The sequence below is a fragment of the Dama dama genome, chromosome 13 (assembly GCF_033118175.1).
Source record: "Dama dama isolate Ldn47 chromosome 13, ASM3311817v1, whole genome shotgun sequence".
Lineage (NCBI taxonomy): Eukaryota > Metazoa > Chordata > Mammalia > Artiodactyla > Cervidae > Dama > Dama dama.
Window position 1 is genome coordinate 40,681,036 of NC_083693.1, and position 23,940 is coordinate 40,704,975.

A 23,940-nucleotide genomic window follows, 5' to 3' on the forward strand; every position below is an offset into this window, starting at 1 on the left:
AGTTTTGCTGCTATCCATTTTCTGTTCCAGGATCCCATCCAAGACATAATATTACATTTAGGTAGTTATGTCTCCTGAGGCTATTCTTGGTTGTGACAACTTCTCAAACTTTTCTTGTCTTTGATGACTGTATTAGTTTCCTGTGACTGCTATAACAAATTAATATAAACTTAACAACTTAAAAAAAGAGAAATTTGTTCTCTTACAGTTTTACAGGCCACAAGCCCTAAATGGCAACCCACTCCAGTATTCTTGCCTGGAAAATCCCATGGACAGAAAAGCCTGGTGAGGTAGAGTCCATGGGCTTGTAAAAGAGTCGGATACAACTGAGCAACTAGACAAATCCTGAAATCAAGGTCTCAGCAGGGCCAAACTCTCTGAAGGCCTTCAGGAAAAATCATTCCATGCCTCTTCTACCTTTTGGTGGCTTAAAGCCATCCCTCAGTTTGTGGTTGACTCACTTAAATTCTCTGCCTCTTTATTCTCTGGTCTATATGTGTCTTTTCCTCTGTGTCTTATTAGGACATGTCATTTGATTTATAATTCACCCAGATAATCTGGGATGATCTCATCTCAAATTCCTTACTTAAATACATCTGCAAATACTCTTTTACCAAATAAAATCAGTTCTGGAGCTTAGGACATGGATACATCTTTTGAGGAGCATCACCATTCAACCTCCTACCATGAACTCTACAGTTCTGAGGATTACTTGTCAGATATTCTGTGTGACTTGATTTCTCATGGTTAGGCTTGGATAAAGTATTTGAGAGAGGAAAACCAAAGTGTCACTTGTATGATACCCTATCAGGGGTACATACTATCAATATGACTTATCGCTGTTGATGTTAACCATGATCACCTGGCATTACACTTTGTCTGGTTTGGGCACTAAAATGTCACCCTTTCTGTGCCGTGCTCTTTGGAGAAAAGTCACCACGAGCAGCTCAACTTAAGCAGTGAGGAGTTACGTCCCACTTCACAGAGGGTGGGAAGGCTAAATAAATTATTTAGAATTCTTCTATGGGGGATTGTCTAGTTTTCTTCAAGGTCAACATTAATCATTTGCTTATATTACTAGGGAGGCATTACTTTACACTTGGGGTTTTAACCTAATACTACTTTATTTTGTTGCTCAAACTGTTATAGCTTTGGTCACTGGAAGATCTTTCAATTGGCTCTTTTGTCCCTTTGGTATACTCCTGCTAATATGTTTTTGCTTTTTTGTTTGTTTGTTTGTTTGTTTGCCACTGCAACATGCTGTAGACTCATCCTGTGTATTTCCTACCCCAGTGGGAGAATCAACCATGTCTCCAAAAAGCCCTGATTCCTCTTAATGGAGAATGGTATTAGAAACCAAAATTTGCACACTAGGTGTAGTCATTGCTATTGGGGTTTCATTGCTTCTAGGCCCTCTCAGCTGACAGAGCAATTAGACATAGATCTACATCTATCTATATATGTATACATATACAAATACCTACAGGTATACCTCAGAGACATTGTAGGTTCAGTGCCAGATCACTACAAGAAAGCAAATATTGCAACAAAGTCACAAATTTTTTTGTTTTCCAGTGCACTTAAAAGTTATGCTTACACTGCCTTGCAGTCTATTAAGTGCACAAAAGTATCCTATCTAAAAAATAATGTACATATCTTAATTTTAAAAAATACTTTTACTGCTAAAAAATGCTAACCATCACCTGGGCCTTCAGAGAGTTATCATCTTTTTTCTGGTGTAAGACTTGAAATACATCAAGAATTACCATAATGTATTAGTAACACAGAGACACAAAAATGAGCAAACACTGTTGGAAAAGTGGTACCTACAGACTTGCTTTATGCAAGGTTGCCACAAACCTTCAATTCGTAAAAAATGCAGTTATCTGTGAAATGCAATAAAACAAGGTATGCCTGTATAACCATCTCTATATGTAACCATCTGTATCTATGTGAAGTTAAACATGAACTCTTATTGTCTCCAGCTCTAATCCATTACCATATGGATGGTTCTAGCCTCTTCTTGCTTACCTGTACACTATGACAGTGAGAAACCTGACTTCCAACACTTATATATCAGTTTCAGAATTCTTACTCCATATCCCGCCTTCTGTGTAAATGAACTTTATCAACTAAAGTACAGTGCTTATGGATATAGTTCTTTTTGTGTTTTAGTCTTAAAGGTTCCACTCATTTCCAAAGCTACATAGGGTAGCACTTTATTCTTCCACTCCCTTCAGTAATATTGTTTCATTTATTTGCAACTTTGTCACATTTTATATTTAATCATGGAATCCTTGAGGTTTTAAGTGAGTTTTAAAATTTTTGTATATGTTAAGGTCCACTCTTTCTGTTGTAAATTTCTATAGATTTTGGCAAATGCTTAATATCTTATATTCACCCTTAGACTATCATACAAAATAGTTGTAGTGCCCTAAAAAAAGCCCCTGTACTTCATTTTCCTACAACTGCCTGCTCCCCCAGGCTTCTGGCAACTAATGATGTTTTCACTCACTCTTTTTTTTCTTTTTAACTTTTTTCCAGAATGCTATATAGCTGAACTCACATGGTACATGGCATTTTCAGCTTTTATAACTGAGCAATATATGCATTTAAGATTTATCTATGCCTTTTCATGGCCTAGTATCTTTATTCTTTTTATCACTGAATAACATTCCATTGTATGGGTGTTTATCCATTCACCTCCTGAAGGACATCTTGGTTGCTTCCCGTTTGGGGAGATTATGAATAAAGCTGCTGTAAATGTTTGTGTGCAGGTTTGGTGGATATAAGTTTTCAAATTAGTTGGGTAAACATCTGGGAGCATGCTTGCTGATTTGGATGGTAAGCCACTCTTAGTTTTGCAAGAAACTGTCAAACTGTTTTCCAAAGTAGCTGTATCATTTTGCATTCCCACTAGCAATGAATTAAGTTCTTAACGCTCCACATCCTTGCCATAATCTGGTTTTGCCAGTGTTTTGGATTTTAGCCATTCTAACAGATATGTAATGTAATAATATGTAATGATATGATATGATATAAAATGAAATCTCAGTATTGTTCCAACTTGCAGGTCCCTAATGACATGATGTGGGACATCTTATTATATGATTATTTGCCACCTGTATATCTTCTTTGATGAAGTATCTCTTCAAAATGTTTGCTAATTTTTAAACAAAGTTCATTATTTTATTACTGTTGAGTTTTAAGACTTCTTTATATATTTTGGATACAAATTCTTTATTGGATGTGTTTTGCAAATATTTTCTCCCCATCACTGGCTTATCTCTTCATTCTCTTCATTCATGTCTTTCATTGAACAGTTTTCTATTTTAAATATACCCCTTATCTACTTTTTTTCTTGCATGAATTGTATTACTAATGTGTTTTAAAACACACTACCAAACCCAAGGTCATACAGATTTTCTCGTATATTTTCTTTAATAACTGTTATAGTTTTTCAGTTTACATTTAGGTCTATGATCCATTCTGAGTTAATTACTGTGTGAATTCTAAGGCCTGTGTCTGAATTCACTTCTTTTTCATATGGATATCCAATTGTTCCAGCACCATTTATTGACAAGACTATCCTTTCTCCACTGAATTGTCTTTACTTTCATGGCAAAAATCAGTTGACTATCCTTGTGTGGATTTATTTTTAATTTCCTTTCTGTTTTATTATTCTATATGTCTACTCTTTTGCCCATACCATTGTCTTGATTACTGTAGCCTTACATTAAGTCCTGAAATCAGATAGTGTGAGTACTCCAACTTTGTTCATTTTCAGTTCTGTGTTGGCTATACTAGGTCTTTTGTTTTCCATTAAAACTTTAGAATTAGTATGTTGATATCTACAAGATAGCTTGGTAGGGTTTTGATTGGGGTCACATATTTATAGATCAACTGTAAAAAAATCTGTCATTTAACAATATTGAACCTTCCGATCCATGAACACAGAATATTTCTCCATTTATTTAGATCTTCTTCAACTTGCTTTTTTAAAAAAATCAATGGTGTATAGTTTTCTGTTTGTGTTTTCTTAATTACATATGAGTATCTCATTTCAGGGGAGTCTGTTATAAATGGTATTTTCTGAGACTAAAAAGTTGAGAAGGTCATATAAACCACTTAATATACTTGGGCCTGTGGGTTTCTTGTTTGCACATGTGTATAATCCCTGTGCTCATTAATCTAAAGGGTTACTGTAAAGAAGAAATTACAATATATGGAAAAACTGTATGCAAACTAGAAATCATTAAACAAGTATAAGTTCATTAAGTCTGTCATTCTTTTCATAAGCATGAAGATACTAAACTCCAGAGAAATTAAATCACTTTACAAAATTTCATTTGGGGGATGAAACTATTTAGAGTGCACATAGCAGAACTGAAGGATGTTAAATAAACATGACTGGCTGGAGGGGAAGATTTGTAAAGAGGGTAGGAAAGGTGGTTAGAACCAGATTTGTACCAATTACATATATGTGAGGGGCCACTAAAAGATAAAGAAATTGATAATGTAGGGTTTTCTAGAAATTAATATGACTGATAGGGCAGTACAAAATGAAAAATGGAAGGACTCAGAACTGTGTAACAGATGAGGTTCTTTGTAAGAACTTCAGAACATGAAAGGGACTTAGAAATTTTTATATACACTGTAGGTTATTCTCACCAGCAAACATATATACACCAGTATAATAGATGAGTAAAACATAAGACACCATCAGATTTGCTCTAATTGTAACTGCAGTTAACATGTGCATTGTTGCTCAGTCATTTTCTCTTTCTGGTCCTGAACTGCTTTGGAGTATTTTTAAGAAAAGCAAAGAAGGAATAACTTACTCAGGCAGAGTTTAAAGTGATGGCATCAATAAGACCTCTTAAATACTTCAGAAGTCTAAATCCTCCCTTAGATTTAACTATGGAAATTCTGAGGACATCTTTTATCCTTTTGCTCTTACATCATTTGCATTGTTTTTCAGAAATTAGTTGGCTCTATCTGAACATTCTATCTCCTGGGTAAGGCAACTATAAGAAAGCTGACAGTAGACCCCAAATACTTTCTTATGCCATTCAGAACTGAAGTGCACCCAGATTCAGAAAAAGAACAGTTATGATCATTTAAAATCTCAGGAAATGGCTGTGTGATAGAATTTGGCATTTACATTTTGAACTGCTTAATCACTCTTTTTTATAGACTAGCTGAAGGTTATTTTGTCTCTCTGGCATTTTCTTATGTCTTAGCTGACTTCCTCTGTCATCCAAGGCTCAGTTTCAAGGGTGAAATACATTATGATAATCACAGTCAACCAAAAGCAACCCATTTCCAAACTCTATAACTTCATGCTTTTCCCATCAATTTCACTTCAGTTAAAAGGCCAGTTAAAGGAAGAATGTGTGAATAAATCTGAGTTTACAAGTTCTATTGCCACTATTACCTCGCACAATAAGGCTTTTTAGTCAATTCACCACTGTCACACTATATTATATACTATAAGGATGGCATGTACATAACCATCTTCAGAAATTAAATGACACCACTTTAGAAAGATGAACATTCTGAAGTAAAGGTTCCACATGCTTTACCTAAATAAATTATTGTCCATACTCCATCATGAATAGTTCCATTACTTCATGTTTCTTCAATTACTTCTCTCCCTAAGCCAATGAAGAAAAACAATAAAAAAAATACAAACTATTTTAAAGTATTAAACCACTACTAACCTTCATGCATTTTTCAACAAGACCTTAAGGATGGAAACCACAACTGTAAGCCAAGCCAAGTCCCAGGTCTGATGCTTACAGTACCTGACATGAAGCACATCACAGCTTATTTGGGGCTTGGCTTGTGTGCAGTATGAGGGGCCTGGACACAATGACTTGTAAATTTTCTTAAACATCAATAATCTAAACTTTTTAAGTTCTATTGTTGATATTTTTACAAAGAATGAGGGGTCCTTTTGAAATCATTACTGGAATAAATGACCTACAGAATCACACTAAATCACAAAGTAAGAGTAGTATAAGCAGTTGATAGATATAAATATTTGGATTAACAAAATGTGAGAATCTTAACAAAAACTTTCCTTTAGATTCGGTACTAACCAGGTTTCCTTTGTCTTGGCTCAAAAACAACAATCTTTCTGTAAAACCTCTCTTGCTTGGAATAGAGATGCAGACACAGAAATGGACTTGTAGACACAGTGGGGGAAAGAGAAGGTGGAATGAACTGAGAGAGTAGCAACTGACATATATACACTACCATGTGTAAAACAGATAGCTAGTGGGAAAGTGAAAGTTAGACTCTTTCCAACCCCATGGCCTGCCATCGATGGAATTCTCCAGGCAAGAATACGTTTCTCCAAGGGACCTTCCCAACCCAGGGACCAAACCCAGGTCTGGATTCTTTACCATATGAGCCATCAGGGAAGCCCAAGTATATTTAAGTGGGGAGCCTAGCCCATCCCATCTCCATAGGATCTTCCCGACCCAGGAAAAGAACCGGGATCTCCTGCATTGCAGGTGATTCTTTACCAGCTGAGCTACCAGGGAGGCCAGCTAGTGGAAAGCTGCTGTATCACATAGGGAGCTTAGCGCAGTGCTCTGTGACAATCTAGAGGAGTGGGATGGAAGGGTGGGAGGGAGACTTAAGAGAGAGGGGATATATGTATACTTATAGCTGACTGATACTGTTGCACAGCAGAAACTTAACATAACACTGGAAAGCAATTATCTTCCAGTTTAAAAAACAATTTATCGCCACAGAGCAGGAGCTGGGGGAAGGGAGCGTGGGAGGCAGAACTTTGTACATAGTGTCAGGATTTGCCCTGTTCTTAACATGGTCAGGGCTCATACAGGATCCACAGTCTGTAGCTCAAAAGTCTGCTGAATACATGTGAAAATATAAAAGCTATCTGATCTAGTTAATATTATGTGTAGATTCCAAATCGACTCAAACCAAGAATCAGATAATTTGTTAAATGTGAATTACCACTAAGTCCTTTTTTTCTTTGAAGCAAACCATGTACCAGGTTTTGGATCCCAAGTGTGTTGGTTAAGTCAAACTGCATTCTATTAACCCATGAGTATATTTCTGTAAGTATAGTTATGTTGAAATAAAGTTTTAAAAAGCAAAAGCAAAAAAAAAGTTCATTGTAACCCATGTGGGGAAATAAATTTACTCCTACTCTGCTGGTGGGAGTATAAGTAGATAAAAAACAAACAAACAAATAAAACTTTGCTGCTTGAGGAGGTTTTACACTAATTCCCTCTCCAGGTTCTCACTGCACACAATTCCCGTCTATCAAGGCATTTTAACAAAACTAGGAGCTCCTTCCTCAAGATGGATAATTTGGAGGGGTCTAGCAAACAGTCACAAAACACTGAAGAAAAGAACCTTGCTCTCTTTGATTCCACTTTGAAATTTTGTGTATATAAGGGTGAGCTATTTATCCATTTCTAAACTCCAAGGGGGGAAGACTGAATCTTCTTACTTGGTTACAGCTCTCATAATACTTAGGAAGTGTTAGGAAAATAGTAGCTGCTTAATAAATGTTGAATATGAAACAATAAAAAGTTAAAAGTTTAAGAATTAACACTGCACAGCTTTTAACTTCTTGGGTATACTATCGGGTATTTAGCAGAATTAAAGTTAAAAAGTAACTATTTTAATATAAGCTTTCATCTAAAAAACAGTTTGAAGTAATGGAGAGTACAGGTATAATCAGACACACCTGTGTGACAATGTCTTTGCACTTCCATGTTCTCATTCTAAAACTGTAACCAACCTAGTTTACAAGATTGCTATAAAGATTAAAGATAACATATACAAACTATCCATTAGCCCAAGCCCACAGTAGGTGTTCAACAGATACATGGCAATATTATGTGACTTATTCCTCAACATAATTTCAGGCTTTGGAGGTAAAACCCTTTTCTTCCTGCTTCATTTTCAACATACCCCTCATTTGTATTTAAATCCCTTCTTAAAAATTTCAAGTATGTCTGCTTTTATCAAATATTAGCTTCATTACAAAGTTCTATTAAGAGGAATACCTTTACTACTTTAATAATAGAGAAGAAAATCAGTTTTGATATTTCACTGCTTTTCTGAGGTCCTAAAACAGTAATAATATTTATGACACTGAGGTTTACGAAGCAGTAAATAGCTTTTGTGGCTGATTAAGCATCTCTGTTTCACTTCACATATCCTGGTACCATAGATATTACCCATTAATTAAATGCCTGTTTATGTTACACAAGGACCTTTTCTGATCATATACAACTCAACAAATATTAGAATGAGAGAGAAGAAAAAAAAAAAAGCTGAATGATTGGAGGAGATGCTATTAACACTGAAACTTCTGCTCAAAGTCCAGTCAATGAGATGATATCATATAAAAGTTTTACTGTTTAAAAATAAAAACCAAAAATTCATCCAAAAAAAACCTATACTTTAGAAAGATATCAATTCTGTTTGAAATGTCTGAGATTAGGCGTACAAGTAAAAACACAAACATCTTGTAAGAGGAGGAGAATGTTTCTTTCCCAATTTTTGCTAGAAATAAAATAATTAGCTATAAAATCATTTTATAATTTTCATTGGATATTAATATTTTAGCACTTGAGTGGCAAAAAACCAGAAAGGTGCGAGTTTGTGTCATTACCAAGGTGAATGTATATTCTCTCATCTCATCTGTGGGGGGTTTTATCCTAGAGTAAGATAAAGGAAAAGTTAAAGAGAAATCCCTGACAAATTATCCTCGGGGCTGTACAGTTCACAGGAAGTTCAGCTGCCACCATACTTTTGACGCGTCTAATTCAGGCAGCAGTTGGTAAATCCGTATCTCTGCACAGACAGGAGGAATGACATGTTAATGCTGCCACAAGTTACAATTCATGATAGAAAGGGAGTTTTTCAGCAAGGGAAACAAATAAACAAACAACTCCCTCCTACACACACCTTTTCAGTTCTAGAAGAACAACAGTCTACATGCCTGGTATGGCAAAATGTTGGATACACTGTATTTACGAAACTGAGCAACTGATCACAGATTGAAAATGATGATGATATGCAAATGTAATGGTATAATATAGCTAAAGAAGTGATCATACATCAGATAAATCATCACCTATACTAGTTTCTATCACTCAAATGTTCTCTGTCTCCACTCCCCATTTAATCCACCAAAAGAAGTTTAGATAAAGAGTTTTTTCTGATCTGTAAGCTGAATACCAAACTGTATTTCGTAGGTTCTCTCAACTCATTTGCATTTGTATATTTTGCATTTGCCATAAATACCTATGAACGTGTTTTATTTGCAATCGTCTTTATTATTTACACTAATGGGAAGTGGAAAGTTAGTCACTCAGCTGTGTTTGATTCTTTGCAACCCTGTGGACTGTAGCCCGCTAGGCTCCTCTGTCCATGGGAGTCTCCAGGCAAGAATAATGGAGTGGGTAGCCAGTTTCTTCTCCAAATGGGAAGTGGATAGAGTAGTAAATAATCTAAAACACTCAAAAATAAAAATTTTATAAATTCAAATAAGATGATAAAAGAATTTTAAAGCCAAGATACAAGAGGAACTGGGGCTATTCTTCCTGGAGAAAAACTACTTACAGAGGACATGATGGCTGTCTTCAGATGCATGAGTTGTCACACCACAAACACTGCTAAGAAGTAAAGCTGGTGGATGGTAACTGAGGCAGGTTTCCGTTCACTGTATAAAGACAATCTCTTGTATATGGGTAGGAAAGAACACTCAGAAATCGAATGACATTGAATAGACAGGTGGTTGGTCTAAAACTAAATGACCCCTAAAGCCTCTTTCAATTCTTGAGTCCATGATTTTGCAATATATGTTTAAATCATGATCAAATCTGAATGTCTGACAGCAGTTCACAAAATCACACAAAGTTCTAACTGTAAGGACTGGGCCTGGGGGTCACGGCAGTGAGAAACAGAATGCAGGCTGAGTCATTCCTTATAATGTCTCTAGCTTGTTCACAGGACCCATTTAAGTAGAGCTTATATTACTCTGAACCAAGCAAACAACTGCTGTCTTTATTAGTTTCTTACCAAAACATGAAAAACAGAATAAATCAAAAGTAAAAAACTGGAGAGAAAAATGGGTCAGGCTGTAAAAGAGCTGTGAAAGAACCTCAAGTTCTGACAAGAGCTATATTTAAGGAATTGATCATGAAGTCCAGACACAACACAAGTGAAATGAGCAGTTTGTACAGAAGGAATGAAGGTTTCCAGAAGGGTGGATGCAGAATAAAGAAAGGAACTATAACCATTGTTGAAAATTAAATGCAACTATATGCTCTCCACCTTGCTCAATTCTACAAGTTTGTGCAAAAGGCAAAGTAAGTGAAACGCATAACAAAGGAATCTGACATAGAGCTGGGTGGAGATATCCTGAGAAAGTATTGAGATTGGAAGGCTGAGATCTAAGTGACAAATGTTTCAGATAAGAGAATGACATTTGTGACTCTAAGATGAAAGGGAGCAAAGTATATTTAAAGAATGAAAACAAGTGAGGCTAGAGAAGTAGGTTTGCAGGAACCAGTCTATACAGTACATTACAGGAGACATTAGGATTTACTTCATAGCCTAGATCATTAGGAAATCAGGGAAGGAGTTTTAAGCACATGGCCATAATGATCAGATACGGAGTCTGAAAAAATCACTGGACACTGGACAAAGAATGTTATTTTACAAATTACCAAAGTTGATCTGGGAGAACACTGAAATAGATTATGATGATGGTAGTCTAGAACAAACAAAGTGGTGGTAATGGTGATGGAAAGTAGATGAATTCAAGAGGTATTTCAAGTATAACAGCCAGTAATGTGATAACAGAGGTTGATTGAGTACAGGGATTTTTGAGAGGGATGGGAGAGAATTAGAGAAGGTCTTCTAAAACAGCAGCTCTGAGTCTTAAAGAACTAAAGGCATTAAAGATAATGAGAATTCCCACTTGAACAAATGTTCTGAGATAAAGACAAAGAAAACTAAAGACAGAACTAGTCACACGTGTACGACGAAGTCAGTGAGTGGTGTGTCCTTTGGGGTGGGTTGTATTTGGGTCACTGCCATAAGATGAAAATGGACATCCAGGCAAAGTCAGATGCCAAAGGGCTTTCAAGGGGAAAAAAAAATTTGAAATTTACCCTAGAGACTGTACAAATGATTTTACTGAAGACAGAAACAAGATTTTATATGCCTTTTGGAAAGACTCCTTTGCTGGTGGTATGGGGAGAAATTGTTACTGAACGCAAGTCCATGTGTCCAATGCACAGTGAAGCCAAACAATACCAAAACATCAGAGTTTGGAGCAGAGAAGAGTTTACTGCAGAGCCACACAAGGAGATGGGTGGCTCTTGCCTTAAAAAATTCTGGAACTTCCTGAAAGTGTTCCACAAAGCCCTTTTATAGGCAAGGTGAGGGAGGGGTGTGGTTAGTTGTTGCAAACTTCTTGGTGTCAGAGCCTTTGTTCTTGAGGTCAGGTCATAATGTTCCTGTTAAGCTCCACCCAAACAAATGTTGTTTTCTGTTCTGACAAGAAAAGGCAAGGTAGCAAACACCAATCAGGTTAATTCTCAACTTACAACAATTACCCTTCTTTGTGAATACCCCCAACCACAGAGGTGGACCTGAAGTAATGACATGCAATGTCCTTGCAACTTACATCTGACTTCTAGCCACCTCTTAAAGTGAAGTCGCTCAGTCGTGTCCGACTCTTTGCGACCCCATGGACTGTAGCCCACCAGGCTCCTCCATCCATGGGATTCTCCAGGCAAGAATACTGGAGTGGGTTGCCATTTCCATCTCCAGGGGATCTTCCTGACCCAGGGATTGAACCTGGGTCTCCCGCATTGCAGGTAGACAGACGCTTTAACCTCTGAGCCACCAGGGAAGTGTAGATAACTGATCTAAACTATACCAATTTTTGAAACGTGAATGGAAAGTGTGAAGCTGGTTGAAGCTGTTACCTCAATGGCAGTGTCCATATGGCAGTTGCTGAGGCCTCCATGGAACTGCCTGTGACCCATGGAGATTGCTACTGCCATTAAGTCACACAGGTGGGGGTAGGGGAGAGGTTTGCTGATGCTCCAAGGCCTGGGCCCAGTCAGTGGGCAGCCTTGGTGCCCACAGAGCCCTCAGCCTGTCCTGGACCCCTGATTCACTCGCCAGCCCTGAGGAGAAGGCCGAGATCGGGCTCTCACCAGACTCCACTGGGAGGATCACCCGGATCCTGGCTGTTAGAGCAGCACCTCTAGCCAGCCCACTAAGGGTCTCACGCTAATGGTCACACACAAAGGGATGCAGCCTGCCCCGCCCCTGTTACAACCTGGGAGGGCACTGCAGGGACCTGGAGGGCACTGCAGGGACCTGGACTGCAGCCAAGCTGAGGTTTGCACTGTCCACTAGCATATGTCTGGCGTGTGGGTGGACGGAGGCCAGCATCTCTGGTCCCAGAATGGGGCACTGAATGTTCCCTGTACTAGGGTGAAGCGGCCATGTGTGTGTGTGTGTGTGTGTGTGTGTGTGTGTGTGTGTGTGTGTGAGTGTGTGTGAAATCCTGGATTCTAGTGGGGCAGCCCTGCTGGCCACCTGTTCAAATGGGCATGCAGCAACCCTTGGGGATGGCTTGGTAGGAATTGGCAAGCCAGAAGTGCAGGGAGCTTCATTACCACCTACAGGGCCATTTCCTCTACTCTCTGACCTCAGGAAGACAAATGCTGATGCTTCTTGGCCTCCCTCTCCCTCTCAGTGGTACCCCCATAGCAGCTTTCCCGCCTATAACTGGACAAAGCTCACCCGCTGGGCCACATCCACCCCTACTGCAAAGTGAACTGGGGACAGGCAACTAGGTATGACGGGTCATAATGACCTGTGTGACAGAAATTTATGAGGTTCAGAACTAGTAGAGGAGCAAATGCATTTTAAAAATGGGACAAAAAATATTTAAAAGGTAAGAAAACAGTCTGTGGTTACCAAATGGGTATGGAGAGTTAAGAGAAAAGGAAGAGACTGAGACTATCCTTTTTTCTGTCTTGGAAATAGGTAAACTGTGATACCATTTGCAGATACAAGGAACAGAATTAAGATAAATTAAAGTGACAATGAGAAGAAGTGAAACTCTGTTTGCAGATGACATGATCCACTACATAGAAAACCCTAAAGACTCTACCAGAAAATTACTAGAGCTAATCAAAGAATATAGTAAAGTTGCAGGATATAAAATTAACACACAGAAATCCCTTCCATTCCTATACACTAACAATGAGAAAACAGAAAGAGAAATTAAGGAAACAATACCACCCACCATTGCAACAAAAAGAATAAAATACTTAGGAGTATATCTATCTAAAGAAACAAAAGACCTATACATGGAAAACTATAAAACACTGATGAAAGAAATCAAAGAGGACACAAATAGATGGAGAAATAGACCATGTTCATGGATTGGAAGAATCGATATTGTGAAATAAGTATACTACCCAAAGCAATCTATAGATTCAATGCAATCCCTATCAAGCTACCAATGGTATTTTTCACAGAACTAGAACAAATAATTTCACAATTTGTATGGAAATACAAAAAACCTCGAATAGCCAAAGTAATCTTGAGAAAGAAGAATGGAACTGGAGGAATCAACCTGCCTGACTTCAGACTCTACTACAAAGCCACAGTCATCAAGACAGTATGGTACTGGCACAAAGACAGAAATATAGATCAATGGAACAGAACTGAAAGCCCAGAGATAAATCCACGTACCTACGGACACCTTATCTTCGACAAACGAGGCAAGAATATACAATGGAAAAAAGACAACCTCTTTAACAAGTGGTGCTGGGAAAACTGCTCAACCACTTGTAAAAGAATAAAACTAGAACACTTTCTAACACCATACACAAAAATAAACTCAAAATGGATTAAAGATCTAAATGCAAGACCAGAAACTGTAAAACTCCTAGAGGAGAACATAGGCAAAACACTCTCCGACATAAATCACAGCAAGATCCTCTGACTCACCTCCCAGAATATTGGAAATAAAAGCAAAAATAAACAAATGGGACCTAATTAAACTTAAAAGCTTTTGCACAACAAAGGAAACTATAAGCAAGGTGAAAAGACAGCCCTCAGATTGGGAGAAAATAATAGCAAATGAAGAAACAGACAAAGGATTAATCTCAAAAATATACAAGCAACTCCTGAAGCTCAATTCCAGAAAAATAAATGACCCAATCAAAAAATGGGCCAAAGATCTAAACAGACATTTCTCCAAAGAAGACATACAGATGGCTAACAAACACATGAAAAGACGCTCAGCATCACTCATTATCAGAGAAATGCGAATCAAAACCTCAATGAGGTACCATTACACACCAGTCAGGATGGCTGCTATCCAAAAGTCTACAAGCAATAAATGCTGGAGAGGGTGTGGAGAAAAGGGAACCCTCTTACACTGTTGGTGGGAATGCAAACTAGTTCAGCCGCTATGGAGAAGAGTGTGGAGATTTCTTAAAAAACTGGAAATAGAACTGCCATATGACCCAGCAATCCCACTCCTGGGCATACACACCAAGGAAACCAGATCTGAAAGAGACACGTGTACCCCAGTGTTCATCGCAGCACTGTTTATAATAGCCAGGACATGGAAGCAACCTAGATGCCCATCAGCAGACGAATGGATAAAGAAACTGTGGTACATATACACTATGGAATATTACTCAGCCATTAAGAAGAATTCATTTGAATCAGTTCTAATGAGATGGATGAAACTGGAGCCCATCATACAGAGTGAAGTAAGCCAGAAAGATAAAGACCAGTACAGTATACTAATGCATATATATGGAATTTAGAAAGATGGTAACGATAACCCTATATGCAAAACAGAAAAAGAGACACAGATGTACAGAACAGACTTTTGAACTCTGTGGGAGAAGGCAAGGGTGGGATGTTCAGAGAGAACAGCATTAAAACAAGTATACTATCAAGGGTGAAACACATCACCAGCCCAGGTGGGATGCATGAGACAAGTGCTCAGGGCTGGTGCACTGGGAAGACCCAGAGGGATGGGATGGAGAGGGAGGCGGGAGAGGGGAAGGGATGGGGAACACATGTAAATCCATGGCTGATTCATGTCAATGTATGGCAAAAACCACTACAATAATGTAAAGTAATTAGCCTCCAACTAATAAAAATAAATGGAAAAAAAAATAAAGTGACAATGAGTAACTGTGACCAAGTAAATAACAAATATTATTATATTCTGTCTTTCATCATAGTTACTGGTATAATTATCCTATTCTACATACCATTATTAAACTTGGGTTCAGTGGAACAGGGATAATGTCAACAAAACTCCTCTCTTTTCACCCCATATATGGGGGCTTACATGTGGTAGGTCCTCAACAAATATGCCTTGAATAAATAATAATTTTGTCAAACAAGTTGATATGTGAATCGGCTAAGACTGTGTGCTTAGCTTTAGCAATTACAGGCAAAACAAATAACGATAGGGTAAACACATAGGAGTTTATTTTCTTTCAGGTAACAAGTAGTCTGGAGCTGGGCAGACCAGGGACAATTCAACCCTAAATCAGCCATGACATCATAGAACAAGGTTCCTTCTCCTTCTATTGCATTTCCTAGCATTTGCTTTCATGTTCATGCTCAACACCCAGGTATCGGTTCCATTTTCCTGACAGGAAGAAGACTGAAGGGCCCAGAGATATCTCCCTTCAGGTTCTGAGCTTCAGTTTTGCAAAGAAAGTCCTTCCCAGGATGTTTGTACTTACATCTCCCTGTCAAGCGCTGTGTCACATGGCCAACCTTGGCTGAAAGATGTCTAAAGGAGAAAGAAGGGAGGGAGAAGGTAGTTGGAAACAAATATTTAATGAGCCAATCTAAATTTGCCATGGTAGAATTAATACTTATTTTATCAAAGGTTTTAAGGGCAAAAAAAAGAGATAAAGAGAAAACCAAAGTTGGGAAAAAAAAATATTAAGAGAAAAGTAAGATAGCACCCCAAACCTGGTTTCTAACACCAGTCTCCAATAAAAGGAAGCACGCCTCCTTGGAAAAATTGGCTGATTCTAAGTCTGTGATAGAAAGCATACAAGAATGCCTGAAACATCTTGCAGTGACATAAAATAAGGAAGTGCTTAGAAAACAAACAAAACTGTGTTAATGGGGCTATGTCCAAGGGGCACACAAGAGACAATTGAAAGCCAATTTAATGGTTCAAAGCTTGAACAATTTGGGCAATAAAATAAAGTAGTATTAGATTAAAACCCAAAGCATAAAATACATCTCCATGAGTTCATACTCATGATTGAATATATAAACAAACGGAGGAGAAAAGATAAATCTTCTGTGCAGAAGAATTCCAAGTAATTTATGTAGATACTCTTCCTTCAAGGAAGTAAAGCATAACTCTGACTCTAAGTGTAGGCCGTGCACAGAGACTTCCTTGAAAAAAGCAGTATATGGAAAGGAGAGGGGCAAAATAACTTTACTGTGGATAAACCTGACAAACACTACTTCAGCCAGGTGATCAAGGGTAATATCAACAGTGATGAATCACATTGATAGTATGTACTTTTGATACAATGTGACAAGAATGGCACTTTATCTTTGTGGTCTCCTCCCAAAAACCCATACTGCAGTAAGATCATGAGAAAAATCTCAGATAAATCCCAATTGAGGGACATTCTACAAAATACCAGTGTATCTCAGAACTGTCAAGAACATTGAAAATGAAGTCTGAGAAACTGTCTGCAGCTGACAATCTAAAGTGAAGTGAAAACTAAACATAAAGTGGCACCCTGGATGGGCTCCTGGAACAGATAAAATATATTAGGTAAAAATTAAGAAAACCTGACTAAGCACTGGGTAGCTAATAATAATGTATCAATACTGGTTTATTAATTGTAACAAATGTCCCATACTATTGTAAGATGTTAATAGGAGAAAGTACGTGCATGTGTGTGTGTGTTTTGGTGGTGGAGGGTAGGGTACATGGGAACTCTATGCGATTTTCTCAATTTTTCAGTAAAGCTAATGCTTCTCTTAAAAATTTTCTGTTAAAAAAAATGGTACCTATAATACCACCACAGTATTAACACTTTGAGATATATTTTACCAGTTTTGTTTTCCTCTAGGAACATGCGTATTCACACATCCAATAGTTTTATGGCTTTTCTTTTTATTTTAATTAAATGATAAATACACTAATGTCTACTCATACTCCTTCATCAGTCATGTGTTTATCATACATAGTGATCCTTAGATCTTAGCTCAAAAGTTATATTATCTGGGAGATCCTCCTTGGTTCCCAGAGCTGGTTAAGTCCTTCTGACAGGCATGGACTTGGATTTCTATACTGCTTTTTCCTAGTGCATATTACATTCATCATAAAATAATCAATTGAGAAATTAATCATTATTAATGTCTGTCTTCCCTCTAAAATGTAAGTTTCATGTATTATTCATCACAATTTCCCCAGCATGGTGCCTTGGGCACAGCAGGCATTCAATGAAGAGTGACTAAATAAATGAAAGAACAGTACATGTACACAGCAAAGTAACTATTAAAATCATGTGAACAGAGAGAGAAAAATGCTCAAGATACCTTAGTAAAAAAGAAAGATGCAAAACAATGTGCACAGGAAATTTTTATTTTTAATAGTAATAACTAAAGCTTACTCGATGCACATAAAAAAATAAACAGCTTTGGGTGAGAAATTTAAGCATACTTTCAATTTCTAATGTATATAACTGTCATGTTTCAATTTTTAATAAGTATGCATATTTTTGTAAGTAGATAAACAAAGATAAAATGCATTCATTATGGAGAAGTTGGAAAATAAAGACAAGTTCCTTTTTAAGAACATATATCTCTTGTCAATCTCTGTATACCAAACACAACCACCATTAACATTTGTACCTTACATACTTCTTTTTGTTTGCTATGGAATGGACAATTTTATATTTTGAGTTCTATGTCTCATTTCACCCACTCAGGTAGAGAGCCCCTAGCCACAGAAGAAGTGGCATAAAAGGTTAAATATGAACATGTGGTACTAGGGCTGGTTAAACACTGTCAGAGGAATGCTGTCTCCTGACAGTCGCGCACTCCTTACTAGCCCTAACAGTTTAACAATAAATAGTGAAAGCTGAGATTTCATGTGTATGGTGACTACAGCCATGAAATTAACAGCCTCTTGCTCCCTGGAAAGAAAGCTATGACAAGCCTAGATGGCCTATTAAAAAGCAGAGACATCACTTTGCCAACAAAGGTCTGATAAGTCAGAGCTATGGTTTTTCCAGTTGTCATGTATACATGTAAGAGTTGGACCATAAACAAGACTGAGCACCAAAGAATTGATGCTTTCTAATGGTGGTGCTGGAAAAAATTCTTGAGTCTCTCTTGGACTTCAAGATCAAACCAGTCAATCTTAAAGGAAATCAACCCTGAATATTCATTGGAAGGACTAATGCTGAAGCTGAAGCTGTAATATTTTGCACCTTATGCATAGAGCCCGGAGAAGGCAATGGCACCCCACTCCAGTGCTCTTGTTTGGAAAATCCCATGGACGGAGGAGCCTGGTAGGCTGCAGTCCATGGGGTCGCTAAGAGTCGGACACGACTGAGCGACTTCGCTTTCACTTTTCACTTTCATGCATTGGAGAAGGAAATGGCAACCCACTCCAGTATTCTTGCCTGGAGAATCCCAGGGATGGGGGAGCCTGGTGGGCTGCCGTCTATGGGGTCTCACAGAGTCAGACACGATTGAAGTGACTTAGCAGCAGCAGCAGCATAGAGCCAACTCACTGGAAAAGATCCTGATATTGGGAAAGACTGAAGGCAAAAGGAGAAGGGGGCAGCAGAAGACAAGACAGTTAGATAGTATCACCAACTCAATGGACATGAATTTGAGTAAATTCTGGGAGATAGTGCAGGACAGGGGAGCCTGGCATAATGCAGTCCATGGGGTCACAAAGAATCAGACATGACTTAGCAACTGAACAACAACAACTGTGCAACAACTGAATTTGAATTTAACAGCTATCTCTACATGTGTGTTTGTGTGTGTGTGTGTGTGTGTTAAGTTGCTTCTGTTGTGTTGGCTCTTTGCAACCCTATGGACTGTATCCCGTTAGGCTCCTTTGTTTATGAGATTTCCATGGCAAGAATACTGGAGTAGGTTGCCATGTCCTCCTCCAGGGGATCTTCCCATCCCAGGAATTGAACCCACATCATTTTATGTCTCCTGTATTAGCAGATGGGTTTTTTTACAACTAGCACCACTTGGGAAGCCTTAACAACTCTACGTTTAAATTAATCACCTTTATAATATTTCAAAAGTCATACATATAGACATATATTTATTTTGGCCCTAAGAAGACATCAATAGTAATTTTAAAAACTGGGTTAACTAGTGAGGCATGTGACAACTTGGATATAACCTCAGGGGAATTAGGCTGGTTGAAAAAAGTCATCTCAAGGGTTATATACTATATGCCATTTACATAAAATTCTTGAAACGACAAAATTTTAGAGGGGGACAGCTGATTAGCATTGGCCCAGGACTAGGGATGGTGAAGAGGACTGAGTGTGGCTATAAAGTGGTAGTATGAGGGAGCTCTTTGTGTATATGGAACAGTTCTATATTGGGGCTACAGTGGTAGTTAGACAAAGCTACACAAGACAAAACTGCACAGAACTGGATACACACATAGAGAAATGCGTGTAAAATTGATGAAATCTGAATAAGGTTTATGGATTGTATGGATATCAATTTCCTGGTTTTGCTATAGTACTATAGTTTTGTAGGAAGTTAAATCACTGCAGATGGTGATTGCAGCCATGAAATTAAAAGACACTTACTTACTCCTTGGAAGGAAAGTTATGACCAACCTAGATTGCATATTAAAAAGCAGAGACATTACTCTGCCAACAAAGGTCCATCTAGTCAAGGCTATGGTTTTTCCAGTGGTCATGTATGGATATGAGAGTTGGACTGTGAAGAAAGCTGAGTGCAGAAGAATTGATGCTTTTGAACTGTGGTGTTGGGGAGGACTCTTGAGAGTCCCTTGGACTGCAAGGAGATCCAACCAGTCCATCCTAAAGGAGATCAGTCCTGGATGTTCACTGGAAGGGCTGATGCTGAAGTTGAACCTCCAATACTTTGGCCACTTCATGAGAAGAGCTGACTCATTGGGAAAGACCCTGATGCTGGGAGGGATTGGGGGCAGGAGGAGAAGGGGACAACAGAGGATGAGATGGCTGGATGGCATCACCGACTCGATGGACATGAGTTTGAGTAAACTCCGGGAGTTGGTGATGGACAGGGAGGCCTGGCGTGCTGTGATTCATGGGGTCGCAAAGAGTTGGACACAACTGAGTGACTGAACTGACTGACTGACTGACTGACCACTGGGGAAAATTAGGTGAAGAATATACAAGAACTCTGTACTACTTTGACATGTGAATGCTTACCAATTTGAAATGAAAAGTTTTTTAAATGGGCCAAAAAAAAAGGTTGATAAATGAAACCAAAAAAAAAAAAAAAAAAAATACCCATCATATTTTTCCCTTGCCAGAAACCCTTTGTATCAGGTTTTTAGGAATATTCAATACACAGAGCAATAACTGGATTGGAAGAAATACAACATTGCAGAGCTGTGCAACAACAGAATGGGATCTCAAGCATGCAGGGAGTTCCTCATTGGAGGTATTTCAACAAAGAGGATGATTTTCTATGGGATATGGTAAGATATGGTAAGGGATATGGTAAGAATAACTCATATTAGCTTTTAAGTGGGGTTTCCCTGGTGGCTCAGATGGTAAAGAATCTGCTACAGTGCAAAAGACTAGGGTTTGAGTCCTGCGTTGGGAAGATTCCCTGGAGAAGGGAATGGCAACCCACTCTAGTATTCTCGCCTGGAGAATTCCACAGACAGAGAAGCCTGGGGGTTATAGTCCATGGGGTCATAAATAGTTGGACATGACTGAGTGACAAATACACACACAAATATCTACTCTAAGCCACCATTTATAGATTTGACTAACATATGGGATAGGTAACACAAATCCCACTCCCTCTTTTCCCAACGTGTGATCATATCAGTCATTATGAGATTGTACCACTCCTTTCCAAATGTCCCCTGGAAGCCTCCTAATTGTTAACCCTGCTTATTTAACTTATATGCAGAGTACATCATGTGAAATGCTGGGCTGGATGAAGCACAAGGTGGAATCAAGATTGCAGGGAGAAATATCAATAACCTCAAATATGCAGATGATACCACCTTTATAGCAAAAAGTGAAGAAGAACTAAAAAGCCTTTTGATGAAAGTGAAAGAGGAGAGTGAAAAAGCTTAAAACTCAACATTCAAAAAACTAAGATCATGGCATCCAGTTCCATCACTTCATGGCAAATAGATGGGGAAACAATGGAAACAGTGACAGACTTTTTTCCTTGGGTTCCAAAATCACTGCAGATGGTGACTGCAACCATGAAATTAAAAGATGTTTGCTCCTTGGAAGAAAAGCTATGACCAATCTAGACAGCATATTAAAAAGCAGAGACATTACTTTGCCAACAAAGCTCCATCTAATCAAAGCTATGGTTTTCGCAGTAGTCATGTATGGATGTGAGAGTTGGTCCATAAAGAAAGCTGAGTGCCGAAGAACTGATGCTTTTGAACTGTGGTGTTGAAGAAGACTCTTGAGGGTCCCTTGGACTGCAAGGAGATCAAACCAGTCAATCCTAAAGGAAATCAGTCCTGAATATTCGTTGGAAGGACTGATGCTGAAGCTGACGCTCCAATACTTTGGCCACCTGATATGAAGAATGGACCCACTGGAAAAGACCTTGATGCTGGGAAAGACTGAAGGCAGGAGAAGGGGATGGCAGAGGATGAGACGATTGGATGGCATCACCGACTCAATGGACATGAGTTTGAGTAAGCTATGGGAGTTGGTGATGGACAGAGAAGCCTGGAATGCTGGAGTCCATGGGGTCACAAAGAGTTGGACACGACTGAATGATGGAACTAAACTGGTCACTCTTTTCCAAATGTCCCCTGCTGCTGCTGTTGCTAAGTCGCTTCAGTCGTGTCCGACTCTGTGCAATCCCATGGAATGCAACCTACCAGGCTCCTCCGTCCATGGGATTTTCCATGCAAGAGTACTGGAGTGGGTTGCCATTGCTTTCTCCGCCAAATGTCCCCTGGAAGCCTCCTAATTGTTAACCAATACTCTGGGTGGTCATTGCCAGTTAGTCAGAGCTGATACCTCCTAACAATGCAGTCCATATTCTATAAAATCTTCAATAATGGCAAAACTATAAATTTTAATTCAAAATAAAGCTTTGCCAGACCTTGTGCTAGAACTTAGGAGACTAACAGCCTAACAGGTTCTAGAGGAGACTGTCTCCAGCCGCAACAGTAATCACAATCACTATGATAATGCTTCGAAATTTAAAAGCCACTCTGATCTAACAACCTAATAGTAATGGTACTTTATCGTTGCAAATAAATTAGTCTTACCTTTCAAACTCTTCTTACGGAAAAGGTGAGAAATTATTCTTGGCCTATAACAAGTGAAATCTGAGCACCTGCAAAGTGAGCAATAGTTTGTCCCAAACACAGTTAACAACAAACAAAAAAGTATATTCAAGTACTACTTGAGTATAAAGCTCAAGACTTTGAATCTTTTGAGCATTCTAAAAACACTTCAATTTCAAAAGGAGTATAAAAAAGAAAATCTCAAATAGGAAAATTAAGTTTATACTTAGTAACTAAAACTATTATCTCTGACAATTGAAGAGTTAATATTAATAACTAACTTTGAAAGATTCTAAATTGAAGAAAGCAAAGGGAATCAAAACTGGCTGTTACTGACAGATAGGAAAACTTTGTTGAATACCTAGAATTTAGGAGCAGCTCATGATACTAAAGGAAAAGTACACTTCAGCTAATAAACAGACCTAAAGCACAGAGATAAAAGGTTCTTTGAAGAGTTTCATTGTTTCTTAAGATGTTTTAAGGAATAACAAAGGGTAAAACCAAACATTTCAGCTAGCTGAGAAAGAAAATAAAAATATCAGACCTCCTGTAGACATCTGTTTTCTAATATGGTCCATCATCAAATCGTCTCAAATAGCTGTTCTACTCCACGAGACTATCTGTCCTAACATTCTGGGCCGGCTAACACCAAATTTACAGATGTACCCAATTAGAGCCAAGCAAACTGATTGCCATTTTTAGCAGTATCATTAGGGATGGTGCTTTATTCTTTCTTTCTTCCTTTTTTTTTTTTTTTTTGCAAAATAGGAAGTTGCTCCTAATAGAAAGCATCTTTAAAGGGTCAACTACAAAGCAACACCAAAATATGAGGTTTTATTATGATAACCAAAATGTATCTTTGTAACAAAAATATTGTTGTGTTTTATGATATATTTTGATTTTTCTCTTGTTAATTGTCAGTGAGATTGCTGACGCATGATATAAAAACAAGAAACGCTTTAGAAAGATTCTCCGAGGTAAAAATGATTGCTTCCTTCAGTCAGCAGTGACTTCTGACTTCCTGATCTTAGTCTCTCCTTATTCCCTACTGTCATCGCAACCAAGAGAAATCATTTGGTAATAAACTGATTTAATAAATCAGTTTTATTTAATAAATAAAAAATTTGGTAATAAACTATCTACTCCTACCATTTTGTAATTATTTGTATATGTAACTTTCTCTTCCATTGTCCTCATTTAGAATAAAACACTTTATCTCATACATTTTCTATTCCTAGTGTTGAGCATGATGCTTCTCTTCCACATAGCAGGCCTTGGGGAAATGTTTACCAAACGTTTAAAAATCATGGCAACACCCTCCACTGTTTACTAGAATTTTATTTTCCAGGTTT

The 23,940-nt window shown here is 38.1% G+C and overlaps 1 protein-coding gene across 13 annotated transcripts in view; it reads right to left on the reverse strand.

Moving 5' to 3' along the window:
* Positions 1-23,940, reverse strand: part of PEAK1 (pseudopodium enriched atypical kinase 1) — a 311,689-nt gene that overhangs the window by 190,555 nt on the left and 97,194 nt on the right. For 3 of the 13 annotated variants that reach the window (XM_061158938.1, XM_061158937.1, XM_061158934.1), the window contains one exon: positions 15,813-15,862. The exons of 9 other annotated variants lie outside the window; for them this stretch is intronic. The gene's annotated coding sequence lies outside the window, so the exon portion shown is untranslated. Of the gene's footprint in view, positions 1-5,585; positions 5,633-15,812; positions 15,863-23,940 lie in introns of those variants that run through there. One more of the 13 variants, XM_061158940.1, reaches the window with a different exon arrangement.